Source organism: Amblyomma maculatum, chromosome 11 (assembly GCF_055883805.1).
Source record: "Amblyomma maculatum isolate TAMU_Amacu chromosome 11, ASM5588380v1, whole genome shotgun sequence".
Classification (NCBI taxonomy): domain Eukaryota; kingdom Metazoa; phylum Arthropoda; class Arachnida; order Ixodida; family Ixodidae; genus Amblyomma; species Amblyomma maculatum.
This window is the reverse complement of record NC_139354.1, coordinates 130,942,550-130,958,846: the sequence shown is the minus strand read 5'-3', so window position 1 is coordinate 130,958,846 and position 16,297 is coordinate 130,942,550. Positions and strand designations below refer to the sequence as shown.

The following is a 16,297-nucleotide window of genomic DNA, read 5'->3' as shown; positions in this document are numbered from 1 at the left end:
TTCATCATGGTGCTCCTCGCGAACTACTAACTGACCGTGGCCGCTGTTTCTTGTCGCGAGTGGTTGACGAAATTCTCCGTTCCTGCTCCGTCCGCCACAAATTCACCACCGCATATCATCCCCAGACCAACGGCCTCACGGAACGTCTAAACCGTACCCTCACAGACATGCTGGCCATGTATGTGTCTGACGACCATCGAGATTGGGGCGTTCATCTCCCCTTAGTCACATTCGCCTACAATTCATCTGTCCATTCTAACGCTAGATACTCCCCATTTTATTCATTATTTGGCCGACACCCGTTACTACCCGTTACTACCCTTCGACACCTCTCTACCCGCGGCAGACGCCACCAGTACTTACACCAGTGATGTCGTCACCCGCGCTCACGATGCCCGCCGGATAGCTCATGCCAGGCTCTCTGCATCCCAAGACTCTCAAAAGATCCGGTACGACGGGCGCCACCGTGATGTCCACTACACTCCTGGATCTCTCGCTTTGCTGTGGCTCCCGTGCCGTCGAGTGGGCTTGTGTGAAAAACTTTTGCCCCGTTACACTGGCCCTTACCGTGTTTTGCGCCCCGTGACCGACGTCACTTACGAAGTTGAATCTGAGGTTCCGAAGTCCCCGTCCACAGCCCCAACCTCCGAAATAGTGCATGTGTCCCGTCTAAAGCCCTATCATCAACGTTCTATTTCGCTAACATAGACCGCACCGGGACTGTGCTTTTCCCGCGGGGAGGGGGGGGGGGTAGTGTTACTTAGCTGTATTCGCTGTTCGTGATGAGGATGAAGAAGTGCAACAGACTCGGAGAAGGCGTCGGCGCTGAGTGTTGAGAAATCGGTGCCCTCATCAACGTTAGTTGTGCGTACAGCTTTGGGACTGTAAATCTGCCATGTAACAATATGCTCATTTTCAGCATGTGAATTGAATTGGTAAGTACCCATATTATTGCAGCTTTATCAAATTATTTGACACTTAGATTAAATTCCTTAAAGCTGGCAATATTTGAGTGAAAAGAAAACTTAGGTGAGGTTTCTTTAGATTTAACTTTGATGTCAAATCGCCTAGGTTGCTGGTTTTTGCTTTCATTCAGGACGAAATCAAATAATCGCAGTCAACTCACTTAATGTATGATCCTGCCCTCAGTCAATTACAAATGCGTTTCACATAGAACTACTGTTCAAACATAATAGCACAGCTGAACACTTCGGTGCAACTGGCTCAAGCACGACCTTGAACGAAATTCGACGCCGTCCTGAGCTGCATTCTTCTAAATAACTACGGCCGTGGTTTAATTTTTAAAGCAGAGTCTAATCAGCCGCAATAAAAAACGTCATTTTGCTGTAGACGTCGTTATTCATATAATAGTTGGCATGGCCCACAATATAGGGCAACGAAAAATTTGGCACTGCTGTATGGCATCCACAAAAGACTGATGTGATGCCAAAGTTCTCCCCTTTGCATCAAACTGGGACGCGTTTAATCTGTACGAAGCTGTTCCTACAGTGTTTGTAGCTAAAACGACGGGAGTTGTAGCACCGAGTGCCGTCAGATGGGAATGGAAAAAATTTCCTGAAGAAGGATTCTGGGCTGAAGTGCCGCCGTCTGATAAACGTAGAGTGCAAAGGATACCGGCTACCTACCCCGTGATAACTCATACCACAGAAGGAAGCATTGGCAGTGCGCCGTGCCTGTAGTGGCTCGTGCTAGCCAGATTTCGCCGTCATACGCGTAGGCGGTCTTAAGATTATCTCCTCAAAGTTTTTCGATTCGTGGACCATTTACTCGTATTGTCGCGTGAAAATGGTGTATAGTATGTAAACGGGGTTGAGATCTCCATCAAAAGCCATTTCTATACTTTTCACATTCTTCAGCTTTCTCTACAGCGCTTACGTTTGAACAGCGCGTCATTATATTGTTTCTCAATGTATTTGCAAGCCTTCATTAAATAAAATTAGCTCAATAGCGCTGGTTTAACCTGGATGAAGCGCAAGCAAACACGCGGTTAAGGAGTGTTCCTTTTCTGGTTTCGTGAAGCTTCTGCTTCGTAATTATGGCGGACACGTTTTAGCTGCGCCTTTAAAGGTATGACGCTAAAGCGTAGGCTACCATGCCACATGTAAAGCTCCGCTGTAAACAAACCGTGTGAACTTGCCTGCGCGGTCTAGTAGTAATGTTTATGTAAGTGGGCAGGCTGATTCTGTTATCACTATTCCATATGAAAGGATATAGGCCCGAGTTGGCAGCTCGTGCCAGATATAATACCTGACAACCAAATGTCCAGTTAGTGATTGGCCATATCAGCTGCCAACTACCGCGTGCCACCACCAAAACTTCATTCTGCCATGGTCGTCTGTCTTACTTTCCTGCATGGCTACGGGTAACATGAAATCAAATGTCATGGCAGGCTGATTCTAATGTCACCATCTCCCATGAAAGGGGAGGCCCGAGTTGGCGCTCTTACAGGCACCCACCGACCCTTCCGCTGAAGGCTCGAGGTGGGTGGATGTATGGCTATCAACAGTGCATGTTAACTCGTGTTTTCTTTTTTGTGTGTGTTTGTGTATTTTCCGCATTTCGGGGAGATGGCCCGCGAGGCGCGCGGGCGAAGCGGTGCCCGTACCTAGGGAGCGGGACCTTTTTCTTGTTTTTGGTTACAATGTGAAGTGTCCCTGATTGTGCGTAGTCGTATGTTTTTCTCGAGGGGCGGGAGTCTCGCGCATTGAAAAGCGTTCGGCCGTTGTGTTTGGCCTGTTGGTTAGTGCACGGGGCGCCGAACGCCGTCAGCGGGCCCCGTGGAGCACCCTCTGGGGGTTTCCACGTTGCTTTTTTTCTTTTGTATGCGTAAGAGGCGGTCGTAGGTCTCATGCGCAGCCTCGAAAGTGGTGCAAAGGCCTTAGTTGAGACGCTTTGGGGAACTCTAGCTCGGCTACGACTTTCCACGAAACTGTGTGAACGGGGGGACACTAAGGACGTTTTCACGGAAAAGTGAGACCGCGCGAGAACGGCGAGTGACAGGGGGTAGCCCGGGAATTGCGGCCCGAGCAAGGAAGAAGACGGACGATCTCCTGTACGCTCGCCTGGGATGTCGGACTGTCATAAGCCTGTTATACGTAGTGGCAGGGGCAGAGGCACATTATTTTATGTTTTTTTTGGTAGCCGCACCGTAATATATGTCCTAATATGGAAGCCCGTTATACTTTGTGGCACGGGCAGAGGCACTTTATTTTTCTTTCCTTTCGCATGCCTCGGCATAATATATGTCCTAATACGGAAGCCCGTTATACCTAGTGGCACGGGCACAGGCCTATTATTTTTTTTTTGTAGCCTCACCATAATATATGTCCTAAGACGGAAGCTGGTTATACTTAGTTTCACGGGCAGAGGCTCTTTATTTTTCTTTACCTTTGCATGCCTCAGCATCGAATATGTCCTAAGCCGGAGACGATCCAACTCAGTGTATTCTGTTCTCTTTTTCGACTGTGCTGTGCTTGTTCATCCAACCGACCTAATATTTTATATAGATCTGGTAATTAAATTCAACCCATTGCAACTCTTTCGGCGAAGCAAGGAGACGGGACCATCACCAAGATCATGAAGAAGGAAAAAAATGAATTTCAAGAAACAACAAAAAGAAGTTTACTGGCGCAGCCGACAGGATCACCATCTCGTCAGCCTTCTGCGATCGCAACACTCGTTTAGCAGAAAGACTATCCAGGCCGATGGACAGCTCCTGAAGAGGATGTTTCGTCGAAAGAAGGCAGCACGAGAAAAGAGCAGCATTGTGGCCAACGGACTGAGCCATCACTGCGCATAAGGTTCGAGCCGCGCAGCAGCGAAAGACGCACCGCATCGCGGCCAACAGACCGAGCCAGCGGTGCTCATAGAGTCATGCCTGATCTCTTGGCTCATAGAGCCAAGAGATCAGGCATCGAAAGATATATCAGCCGCTGATGGACTAGCGGTGGACTTTCGTGTATTTCTCGAGTGTTGCATCGCGCATTGGCAGCGGAGAGAAACAAAGCCCGGGCTCAGGAACGGCATACGACACGTTGGTCGAGGTAAGCAGGGTGGCTAGGCCTGCGGCAAGGTGAACTGCCCTCATGCTAGTCCTCGGAACCCATAGGTACAGGGCGTTTGGTAGCGAGTAACAGGAATTGTGCATGATACTACGTAGCAGTGCAAGGGTCACGAAAAAAAAGTGCGGAGGAGAGCGGAAGCGATAGCGGAGATTCGAGGGCAGACGAGAGGATAGGAACAAAATGATCTACAGGAACAGATAGGGGCGGTCGAGAAACCCTCGACTCAGCTAAGCAACAACCGGAAATGAGGTTGGAGCTGAGAAAAACCACGCTGCTCATCGAGCGAGAGACAACGCAGCAGTTGGAGATTCAGAGCGGTTTACTGATTTGCTCGCACTCAGGCGGGAGGCAAATGCGCGAATAGAGGCTGGAGTATTTCGCTAAGCGCCTAAAGAGTTTGCTCACCTCGATTCCGACTGACCCAGAATTGCCCGTATGGCTCGAGGGAGTCGAGGGCATATGCCGCTCTGATCAGGTGCTCGACAATGTTAGGAGCCATTTAGTTTTGCTCCTTGTGACCAAGAGAATCCCGCACCTGCTCTCAAAGCTCTCTAAAGAAGACCTAGATAATTACGATATGGTCAAAAAGACCATTTTGTCTGAGCTGTGACTGTCATTAGATGATTATGTAAGGCAGTTCCAAAATGCGCCGCCGGCTGAAAACGTGACAAGGCAACCCTTCGCATCGCGAATCGAAAGCCACGATGCTTTTTACACGACGGCGCAGGGATTCAAGACACTCGAGCACCTGATTGCTCTGAATGTGGCAGATCAGATGAAGCAGGCGCTGTACACTGAGCCTCACAAGTTGTTCAAACGAGAGGAAGGGCACTGCTGGGTGAAGCCACACGAGATAGCAAACATGGTGTAGGCTTTCGAAGGAAAGATGTCAGGAAGGAAGCAAATAATTGCAGTCCGAAGCCCCTCTGGCAAACAACAAACTTTGCAAAACTCCGCTCTTGGTCCACAGCGCACCCAGGGTGTTCCAAATCTCCTGCGTGATTCATTTGTAATGGTGCAGATTTTGCAATGTCTTGCCCTGAAACCCCACCAACAGGGCAGCTGGCAACATGCGGTGGAATGGAGCAAACATCGTAGGGCAGGAGAGTTGGGGGATGTTGGGATAGGTGGCGGCGGAGCTATGGATGCGGCCGGACGGAGAGATACCTTTGATGCATCACTTCCTGGACTGCCGTGTTATACGCGAAGATCACGCACGGCAAGATGGCGTCCCAGGTGTTGTGTGCAGCGTCGACATACATGACAATCATGTCCGTAATCGTTTTGTTCAGGAGCTCCGTAATTCCATTCATCTGGGGATGCCATGCAGTTGTTCGTCAATGCCTTGTATGACTGTATGCCAGGATGGCTTGCGTCAACTCTGCCACAAACACCGTTCCCCTGTCCGTTATTAGCAATTCTGCGGAGCCGTGTAGCAAGAAAATTTTCTCGACAAAAAATTTGGCAACTTCTTCCACGGTATCATTGGGCACTGCTTTTGCTAGGGCGCAACGAGTAAGGTAGTCAGTGATCACGATGATCCACTTTTTACCCATAGACAAAGCTGGAAAGGGGCCGAGGAGATCCATCCCAATTTGTTGCAATTGAAGGTCTGAGGGCGGAATCGGGTTTAGTAGTCCTGCCGGACTGATCGGCGGTGTCGTGAGCCGTTGCCACTCATGACATGTTTTCGCGTAGTGGGCACCTTAGGCAGGCAGTCGCGGCCAGTAGTACTTCTCCTAAAATCGACGCAACGTGCGTGCAAACCAAAGATGGCCTGCTGTGAGCTAAACGTGCAACGCCTGCGGAATTTCCTGCCGGTGGCTTTTAGGCACAACAAGAAGCTGCGCGGCCCTGTTAGGTGCGAAGCTCTTTTTAACGACGAGGCCATTGCTTAAGTGGCGCCTGAGCACAGCAGGAGGGGAAGCGGTCTTTACGTCTAAGTAATCGGATAGCGCTTTCAGATCAGGGTCTGATCGCTGTTCTGCGAAACTGCTGGCGCTTACCGGTCCTAAAAAGGCATCTTCGTCGTCTTCTTTCGCCGCCGCATCAACGGGGCCTCGTGACAGGCAGTCTGTATCGGAGTGCTTGTGGCCTGACTTGTAGACGACTGCGATGTCGAATTCTTGAAGACGTAGGCTCCATCGGGCAAGGCGGCTAGAGTGGTCCTTCAAATTTGCCAGCCAGCAGAGCGCGTGGTGATCGGTTACCACCTTGAATGGTCAGCCTTATATGTACGGGCGGAACTTTCAAGCGGCCCAGATGATCGCAAGGCATTCCGTCTCACTGGTCGAGTAATTCGCTTCGGCTATCGAGAGGGACCTGCTAGCGTAGGCGATTACTTTTTCCTGTCCGGCGTTCTTCTGAATGAGAACGGAGCCTAGGCCCAGACTGCTCGCGTCGGTATGTATCTCAGTCTCGGCGTTCTCATCGAAGTGGCCTAGCACAGGAGGAGACTGTAGGCGGCGCTTAAGTTCCGCGAAGGCTTGCGCTTGCGCTGCTTCCCATTCAAATAGCACGCCTTCCTTTTCAAGCTGCGTCAATGGTTCGGCGAGGCGCGAAAAGTTCTTGCCGAATGGTTGGTAATATGCGCACAGTCCGAGAAATCGGCTCACAGTTTTGTTGCCACTGGCTGTGAAAACTGCGCGATTGCAGCTGTTTTCTTTGCGTGGGGGCGAACGCCTTCCTTGCTAGCAATAAAACAAAGAAACAACAGCTCGTTGTAGGCGAAATGATATTTCTCTGCTTTCAACGTTAAACCTTAGGGCTTGATTGTGTCAAGTACTGTTCGCCGTCTTCTCAGTAGGTCTTCAAAGTTTGACCAGAACAGAATGACGTCGTCCAAGTATACCAAGCAAATCTACCATTTTAAGCCCGCCAGGACACTGTCATTTACCCGATGAAATGTGGGTAGTACGGGGCACAAACCAAATGACATTACCTTTATTCCAAGAGGCCGTCTGGGGTTATGAATGCCGTCTTTTCGCTGTCCCTTTCGTCGGCCTCAATTCGCCAGTACCCGCGCTCTTCAGGTCCATTGACGAGAAGTACTTAGCGTTACAGAGCCGGTCTAGAGTGTTGTCGATGCGGGGAAGCGGGTAAATATCCTTCTTAGTTATGCCATTCAAGCGGCGGTAATTAACGCAGAAGTGAAGTGCGCCCTCTTTCTTCTTCCGCATAGGGGCTATTGGATGGCTGGACCACGTCATCACGCAGCATATCCTCAATTTGATCGCGTATGGCCTGGCATTTTCGCGGCGATACACCCTATGGGCTTTGACGTAGCGGTCGAGCGTTTTCGTCCGTTATGATGCGATGCTATGCCAACGGAGTTTGATGCACCTTCGACGCTGAAGAAAAGCTCTCGCTGTAGCTTTTAAGAAGAGTACGAATCATACGTTTATGTCTTAGGTGAGCGCCTAATTGATGTCGAAATTGCCTGCTTTGCTCGGTTGGGTGCACCGTCTTCAAGTTGGCCGGGGAGGGGAAAGACTTCTCTGGGGTCCGCTAGCTCGTCAAGGAAAGAAATTGTCATGCCCTTGTTCAGGTGCCGGTATTCGTCGGTGAAGTTCGTGACGAGTACATGAGCTTGTCCATGACGGAAACGAAAGATCTCTCTTGCGATGCCAAGTTCTTTATCCAGTAACAATTGAGTGCTTTCTTCGACAACCCCTTCCGTGATTTCGATGTCTTTTGTAACCACAGGGACGATGACGCTTGGGCGAGGCGGTACAGCGACGTTGAGGGTGACGTGATGCGTCGAAGTTCTCGTAGCACGTATGGCTTTGTCGGTGGAAAGCTTGATGACTTCGGATCGGAGGTAGATGATCGCTCGATGTTCGTTCAGAAACTCCATGTCCAGAATCACATGGCGGGAACCGTGCTGCAGGACAACGAAGCTACGTGCTGCAGGACAACGAAGGTAAGTACGTCTATTTACTGTGATTCTTGCGGTGCATCGTCCGGTGCGTAATAAGGTTACCACCAGCGGTGCGGAATGGCGGGCTGTCCCAAGTTGTCGTCACTTTCTTGAGCAGGGCGGCGAAAGATTGACTGAAAAATGTCACTCTCTCACCTTCGGTCATGTTAGGGTCGGCGCGGCGAAACAGGCGCTTCATCTCCTCTACGTAGACCAGGACGGGGTCGTTTGGGAGTTGAAGTCTTGATTGGGGAACATACGCAAGTGAACAGGAATCTTCGAGACAGGTCTCGGCGCATCGTTCGCGACATAGAAAACGATAACGCGTCGTATCGCGACAAAGAGCATGAACAAACCGGCGATACAGAATTGATACGCGTGCCAGAATCACAGTGTTAAAGCCGTATGCCGACAGCTGTTAAAAAAACAAAAAATGCGATTTTGAAGGTTTCGCGGCAGTATCATCATTAAGGAAGGAAGCCTCACGGGACTACGTCAACCTGAGATGGGGTGACACGGTTCTGCGAGCGTTAGTTGACAGTGGCACCGAAATACCTGTCGTAAAAGAAAGCGCGCTACATAACAGTGTGACGGAGAAGGTTGGCTACGCCACAACTGTGGGTGCGTTTGGCAATAGAGTGCTAGCGAAACTACCTGGGTTCCCCTCAGCTTAGAGGCAGACCAGGGTCAGCATGCCGGGGGAAGCGCGTCACTGCTCTGTGCCGTAACATGGGAACTGGCTTCCAAGGAAACAGACTGCCTGCTTTCTGCAGACGCTTGGCCCACGCTTGAACAACAGGCACGCAACAGTGGTCGCGAGGTGCCCGATATTAAAACACAGGCGGCTGTCCTCATGGCAGGTAGCGGTGATGGAGGTAGAACCTCGGTTGTTGGAAAACGCCGAGAGGAACCAGAGACCGGAGAAGGTTATTGGGAACGCAGAAGAAAATGTGGCGAAAAACTGAGAGCGCCATAGGAAGACGGGTTAGATTGCGGCAAAATCAACATGCGTATGCCAATCATCGGCACCTCTATCAAAGCGCAGGAGGCCATCATAGCTGTTACGGCCTACTGTGGTTTCCGAGGGCAGGAAAAAGGACCACTCTTAAAAATGTTTTCGTGTGGGACGCGTTCGAATTGGGGCCATGCTAGATACCTCGCATGCGGCGTTTCCCTTGTGTATCAGTATCTAAAAGTGGAAAGTGGCGTTTCCTTTTTTGGTGTGTTGTAATGAAGTTGTGACGACCTTTGTGTTATTTATCCTGTGTAACAACCAGTGAGGTTGTTGCAACGATATTAGGAGGTACGTGTAAGGTCGTCAACAGTGATTTTTGCTCGTTTTTTTGTGTGTTTTTGTGTTTCCTGCCGTTTCAGGGAGCCGGCACGTGAGGAAACCGGGCGGAGCAGCGCCCATACCCAGGGATCGGGCGGACCTTTTTGTTGTTTTTGGTTACAGTGTGAAGTGTTTCTGCGTGTGCGCGTGGTCTGTTTTATGTCTGTCTCGAAGTGCGGGGATCTCGCGTATTGAAAAGCGTTCGGCCGTTCTGTTTGACCTGTTGGTTAGTGCACGGTGCTTCGAACGCCGTCGCCGGTCCTCCCCGTCGAGCGCCCTCTGGGTGTTTTTACGTTGTGTTTGTCTTTTGTATGTCTAAGAGGGAATAGTAAATGTCGTGCGCATCCTCGAGAGTGGTAGAAAGGAGGGACACCAAGGACGTTTTCACGGAAACGTGAGACCGCGAGAGAACGGCGAGTAGCGGGGTGTAGCCCGGGGGTGGCGGCCCGAGCGAGGGAGAAGACGGACGTTCTCCTGTACGCTCGCTTGGGACGACGGACCGTTCTAAGCCGGAGGGCGTCTCAACTCAGTGTCTTATCTGTTCTCTCTTTCGACTGTGCTGTGCTTGTTCATCCAATGAACCTATTAATGTAAATAAATCAGTTTGTTAATTTAATTCAGCCCATTGAAATTCTTTCGTCGAAGCAAGGAGACGGGATCATCACCATCAACATAAAGAACATAAAAAGAACTTCAAGGAAAACAAAAAGAAGTTTACTGTGGCGTAATAAACCTTGCGCTTCAGTAAAGTTTTCACAAAGGGGCCGTCCTGCCACCACTTGAATAAAAAGTACAGAAAAACGAAATGTACTTCTGATTTCCCATCTAAATGCTATCATGCAATAAGTAACATAACCGTTTTCATTGAGGATGGGGGGAGGGGGCATTGAATGTTTGCTATGCTGATTTTTTTACTGCACTGTCATGCGAAAAATAAGGACTCTAAGTTACGTTGCCTAGTATTTTTTTAATAGATAGTCTGTTTTTATGTAGTATATATGACTGCCGGGCAACAACAGCGTCTCAAGGACAACGTCAAGTTCGTAATTACCTTGCTTGCCGCCGGCATTGCGACAGTGAAGCTATGTGCAGTGTTTACAACTCAGATTTCTTTGTTTTTTCATGCTTACCTTTTTTTGCGTGATGAGCGCAAGTAATAGACAATTTTGCCTGCATCAGTGTCACCACTTCGTTGACGGCAGCGTTCAGGTTAAAAGCAAACCATTTTTATTCATCATCATCATCCTCAGCCTCACTATACCCACTGCAGGGTGGAGGCCTCTCCCAATTTCCTCCACTTAACCCGGTACTGTACCAGCTGCATCCACTTGACCCCTGCGAACTTGTTAAACTCATCCACTCACCTAATTTTCTGCCGCCCCCTGCTACGCTTTCCTTCCCTTGGAATCCAGTTTGTTACCCTAAGCGACCATCGGTTATGCTTTCTTCGCACTACATGCCTGCCCTGCTGCCCATGCCCATTTCTTCTTCTTGACTTCCATTAGAATGTCAGTGATTTGACTTATTTGACGGACTCTGCCCATTTCCTATTTCTTAACGTCATCTCTACCATTATATATATATATATATATATATATATATATATATATATATATATATATATATATATATATAGGGAGGGGGTTGGAGCTCGAATGGGTCCGGTAGGGCATAAACGTAAAGGAGATGACGCACGGTAGAAAAACAGTAAACTTTAATCCGATGTTTCAGCCGGGGTCCGGCCTTTGTCAAGGAATGTAGCCAAATTCCTTGACAAAGGCCGGACCCCGGCCGAAACGTCGCATTAAAATTTGTTGTTTTTCTACCTTGCGTTACCTCCTTTACGTTTATATATTTATATATATACAGTTAGGCATACCTTTTGTCAAAATAAATTGCAGAGTGGAATGATCTGCCGATGTGTTCAGTGAGCAGCCCGAATGTAGAAATGTTTATTGATAACTTGAGAACTTCTCGCATGTGAAACCTTGTTTGTTTTTTGCATCATCTTTTTTACCTTCCATGAAGCTCGTGTAACTTTGTTGTACCTTTTTTAATTGTATCTTTGCTCATCCCTGCTTGGAGGCAAATGACTCCGCAGTATTACTAAATAACAATAATAATATATTGCCGCGAAACCTTCAAAACAGTATTCGTTGTTTTTTAACAGCCGCCGGCATACAGGCTTATCACTCTGATTCTGGACCGCGTATCAGTTCCGTAATCTTTGTTTGTTAATGCTCGATGTCGCGAGTCACACCTTTATCAGTTTTGTTGTAGCGCAAGATACACCGAGATCTGTCTCGAAGGTTCCGGCCACTTGGGTGTCGATAGCGCAGAACAACACCGATCAGACCCTGAGCTGAAAGCGCTAGCCGATTACTTGGAAGGAAAGACCGCTTCCCCTCCTGGTGTGTTCAGGCGACATTTATCATCCTTCACGTTAAGCAATGGCCTCCTCGTGAAGAAGAACTTTGCACCCAACAAGACCGCGCAGCTTCTCGTAGTGCCTAAAACCCTTCGGCAAGAAATTCTGCAGGCGTTGCACGATGAGCCCACAGCAGGCCACCTCGGATTTGCGCGCACGTTGCGTCGAATCCAGGAGAAGTATTACTGGCCGCGACTGCCTGCCGAAGTTTCCCACTACGTGAAGACGTGTTGTGAGTGCCAACGACGCAAGACGCCGCCGATCAGACCAGCGGGACTACTAAACCCGATTCCGCCCCCAATCCTGCCATTTCAACAAATTGGGATGGATCTCCTCGGCCCCTTTCCATCTTCGTCTATGGGTAACAAGTGGATCATCGTGGCCACTGACTACCTTACCCGTTACGCCGAAGCAAGAGCACTACCAAATGGTACCGCGGCAGAAGTCGCCAAATTTTTGTGTCGAACAAATTCTCTTGCGACACGGTGCCCCAGAAGTGCTCATCACGGACAAGGGAACAGCGTTTACGGCAGAGTTGACGCAAGCCATCCTGGAATACAGTCACAAAAGCCATCGACGAACAACTGCGTACCATCCCCAGACCAATGGCCTTACGGAGCGCCTGAACAAAACGATCGCGGACATGATCGCTATGTACGTCGACGCTGAACACAAGACTTGGGACGCCATCTTGCCGTACGTGATCTTCGCGTATAACACGGCAGTCCAGGAGACGACCAGAGCGACCCCGTTTGAGCTTGTGTACGGCAGGGAGCCCACGACGACGCTCGACGCAATGCTGCCGCACGTAACCAACGAGGACAACCTTGACGTCGCCGCCTACCTGCAGCGTGCAGAGGAAGCTCGACGACTCGCACGGCAACAGTGCACCGACAGCCGACGATATAATTTACGACGACGCCACGCAGAGTACAATCCAGGAGACCAAGTCTGGGTTTGGACACCAATTCGCCGTCGCGGATTAAGTGAAAAGTTGTTGCGTCGATACTTTGGACCATACAAAATCCTTCGCCGCGTCGGACCACTGGACTATGAAGTCATTCCCGACGGAACGTCACCATCACTACGGCGACGTGCACGCCCAGAAATTGTATATGTTGTGCGACTGAAGCCATATTACGCGCGTTAAAGAATCTGTGTTGTTTAAACTTTGCAGTGTTTATGTTTAAGTTTCTCTGTTCTGGAACATCGAGGCGATGTTTTTTTAAGGGGGGAGTAATGCCGCGAAACCTTGAAAACAGTATTTGCTGTTTTTTAACAGCCGCCGGCATACAGGCTTATCACTCTGATTCTGGACCGCGTATCAGTTCCGTAATCTTTGTTTGTTAATGGTCGATGTCGCGAGTCACACCTTTATCAGTTTTGTTGTAGCGCAAGATGCACCGAGATCTGTCTCGAAGGTTCCGGCCACTGGGGTGTCTTTCCACAACGTTCCAGCCCGTGCTGGTAGCTGTTTGCGACGTTATCTAGATTGTTCTGTGCAGCCTTTAATTTGAGCGTTGCCGAGTCTGACGGGCAGTTTTTGTTCGGCGATCGACGAGCACGTTTGTTTCTATCGCCGCCGCCGAGTTGCTTAGTTCTTTTGTGGGCGCAAGTCAGCCCAAATAAACAGTTTCTTTAGTGCAATTATCGACCCTTCAATTGTGTTGTCGACCTCGTCACCACTAGGTGACAATATATATATATATATATATATATATATATATATATATATATATATATATATATATATATATATATATATATATATATATATATATATATATATATATATATTTCTTAAAAGTCTTCCAGGACCCAGAAATATGTATAAGATGAGGTAGGGGCGCACAAACGAAAAAAGGTTTATTTCCATATATATATATATATGCAGCGTTGACATTCTATGAAAATACTTTCACATACCTTAAATTACCAATAAAAGAACTTTCCTTGAAATATAAAGATGCTGGTACTTAGTACGCACGAAGCTAATCCCTTATTCTGAAATACTTACTCAGTCCCTCTTGGCACTGTCTGCCCAGTTCGTTCAGACATTCTGAAAAAGAGACAAGCCTTTCACATTTCTTGCACCAAACCTCATTTCGCTGTCTTTGGCATTTCGTTTATGAAAGCGTCACCTCGCTTTTCCAAAAATTAGCAGAAATAAGTGTCCCTGGAAGCAATTACAGCTATTTAATCGTTTCTATTTACCTACAGAAAACATTTCGTCACCCATCATGTTCCTCTTTCTTCTCTCCTTCCCCTTCCCCAGTGAAAGGTAGCAAGCCAGATTTTAATCTTTTTGCCCTACCTCTTTGCCTTTCCTTTATAAATCCACCCATCTATTTCCGTGTACATTAAAGCCGAGCCGACACTTGAATTTTAAATTTATGGCGTCAAAAATACACTCAACTTAAATTTATGTGTACGGTAAGGACCACAACTACTCTATTGCGTCAGGACTGGACTATTTATTGGCCGCGCTGCAGGGGGGTTTATGTCCCTCTAAAATGGGCCTTTTTAAACAAGTGTTTTGTTACGTACAAAAAAACATTTAGTCGGAGAAAACTTCTACGCACCACGGCTAAGAATGCAGATGATGAAATGCTCTCAATATTATTGCCATGTATTGTATCAAGGCAGATTCAATGAGGCCACCATCGTTTTCATACAGCTAAGAATGCAGATGATGAAATGCTCTCAATATTATTGCTATGTATTGTATCAAGGCAGATCCAATGAGGCCACCATCGTTTTCATGTTTTTTTACAAATGAATAAGCGATATAAATTCACGTACCAGGAGGTAGATCCTCGCCCTTGGCTAGGATGAATGTCGCCCCCACTAAAGCAAAGGCTACCAAACAGGAAACGCTACTCATCTTGTTTGCAACTTCAGCAGGAGTTTCCAGATGCACTTTGCCCAACGTGTGCATATATATACCAGACCGTCGTGACAGAGAAGACATGATCGGTTGATTAACTTTGTAAATGGCAGATCAAACACGAATTAAAGGGCAGAATATGTGTCATGTAGTTAGTGCGGTGTTTCTTTTTTTCCTTTAAACATGACAAATATGCTCTCTGTTCATTGGCAATAAAGCTTATCCTTGCTAAATAGTAATGCCACCACTGACTACCAAGGCAGACTTCCAATCACATCAGCTGTCCTTCTGTAACTGCCACTTCTTTTTCGACAGTACCTGACAGGGCGACTGATATGTTTACGAAAGCCAAACAATGGATATATATAACTTCTTTTCTTTCACTGCTATCAAATGCTTTACAGCTGTTGCTCACAATTCATTGCTCTAATTCAGTGAGGAAAATATTTTGATTTTACTGTACAAAAACACATGAAGCTTAAACACATACGCAAAGTAAAAAATAACCAAGTTGAAATAATATGAGTGGCAAGCAGCCAGTCCTAGGCTAAAAAGGAAAGCAAGGTTAATAATAAAGCAATTGAATAGCTTGAAAAAAAGAAATATCACAGTCGGAAGTTATGAGAACAAAGAAAAATGTTCCTCCTCAGAGCATATTGTGCTACACCTACTCACAAAAACACTAATGAAGAGGAAGGGTACAATTCACATCATTCAGCATTCCGGAATTTGACATGCTATAAAGCTCCTTAAACGTTTGATTTTTTTCAGTCATATCATAAGGGAACGAGCTCCTTTGAGTTTTTGTCTTGGTGTGTGCACGCATATGTAAATGAGGGTGTTATTGGTTGCTTTAATGATTAGAGTACCTAGAAATAGATGGCAGCTAAGATTCTGTTCAGTGTTTAAAATTTTTGCGCAGCTTCAGTCCACATTATGCTTTCTGGTTTCAGAAATTTCGGTCTTTTAATTAAACAAAGGCTTCATGCTTTTAACTTCATTTCGGTGCAGTTTCCGCCTCTGCACAATGGTGCCGCTTCCGCCCATTGACGTGTGAGTCGCATTTTCGGGATGGTATAGTAGATTACGCCAGGGAAGTTTTCTTTCGGAAGGCTGTCTTTCACGCTGACCAGGCATTTAGTAACCTCTTAGCTAGCCCGTGTAACCTAAAAGTCATACCACCAAATTCAAGCCAGCGATTCGTCGAATCCGTGAATATAGGACATTCGCTCGCGCTATTTAACGGCAGCACGACGGGTATTATGAGTCGCGCTTGACAGTGATGCTCCAACAGCTGTACAAACGGCAAAGATGTGCCACTTTCTGAGATCTCCATGAGAGTTCTTTCATGATCACGGAAAGAATTCGCAAAGGCCTCTTTCCTACAACAAATCAGCTCCCATTCTAACTACGGCGTAGCACGCGCTTTGTATTGGCCTATTATTAGACACAAACCTGATGTGCGAATGCGGTATATCATAAATTTCACCGTTTCATCCCCCAGCTAGATTTTCGGGTTTAAGCACCGCATGCTATGAACGTTTGTCGCAAGAACGAAGGATAATATACATCGTCAGCATATTTTATGCAAGAACTTCTGAACGCCTCCATCAAATACTATGACATGATGGTCTCCTTTGAAGTA

General features: G+C 47.6%; 1 long non-coding RNA gene across 1 annotated transcript in view; it reads right to left on the bottom strand.

Moving 5' to 3' along the window:
- Positions 1–14,670, bottom strand: part of LOC146174976 (uncharacterized) — a 91,060-nt gene extending 76,390 nt beyond the window's left edge. Inside the window, exons 1-2 of the long non-coding RNA XR_014701732.1 lie at positions 14,568–14,670; positions 13,783–13,824 (exon numbers count right to left, since the gene is read on the bottom strand). This is a non-coding gene — a long non-coding RNA (uncharacterized LOC146174976). The remainder of the gene's footprint in view (positions 1–13,782; positions 13,825–14,567) is intronic.
- Between the last annotated feature and the right edge of the window lie 1,627 nt (positions 14,671–16,297).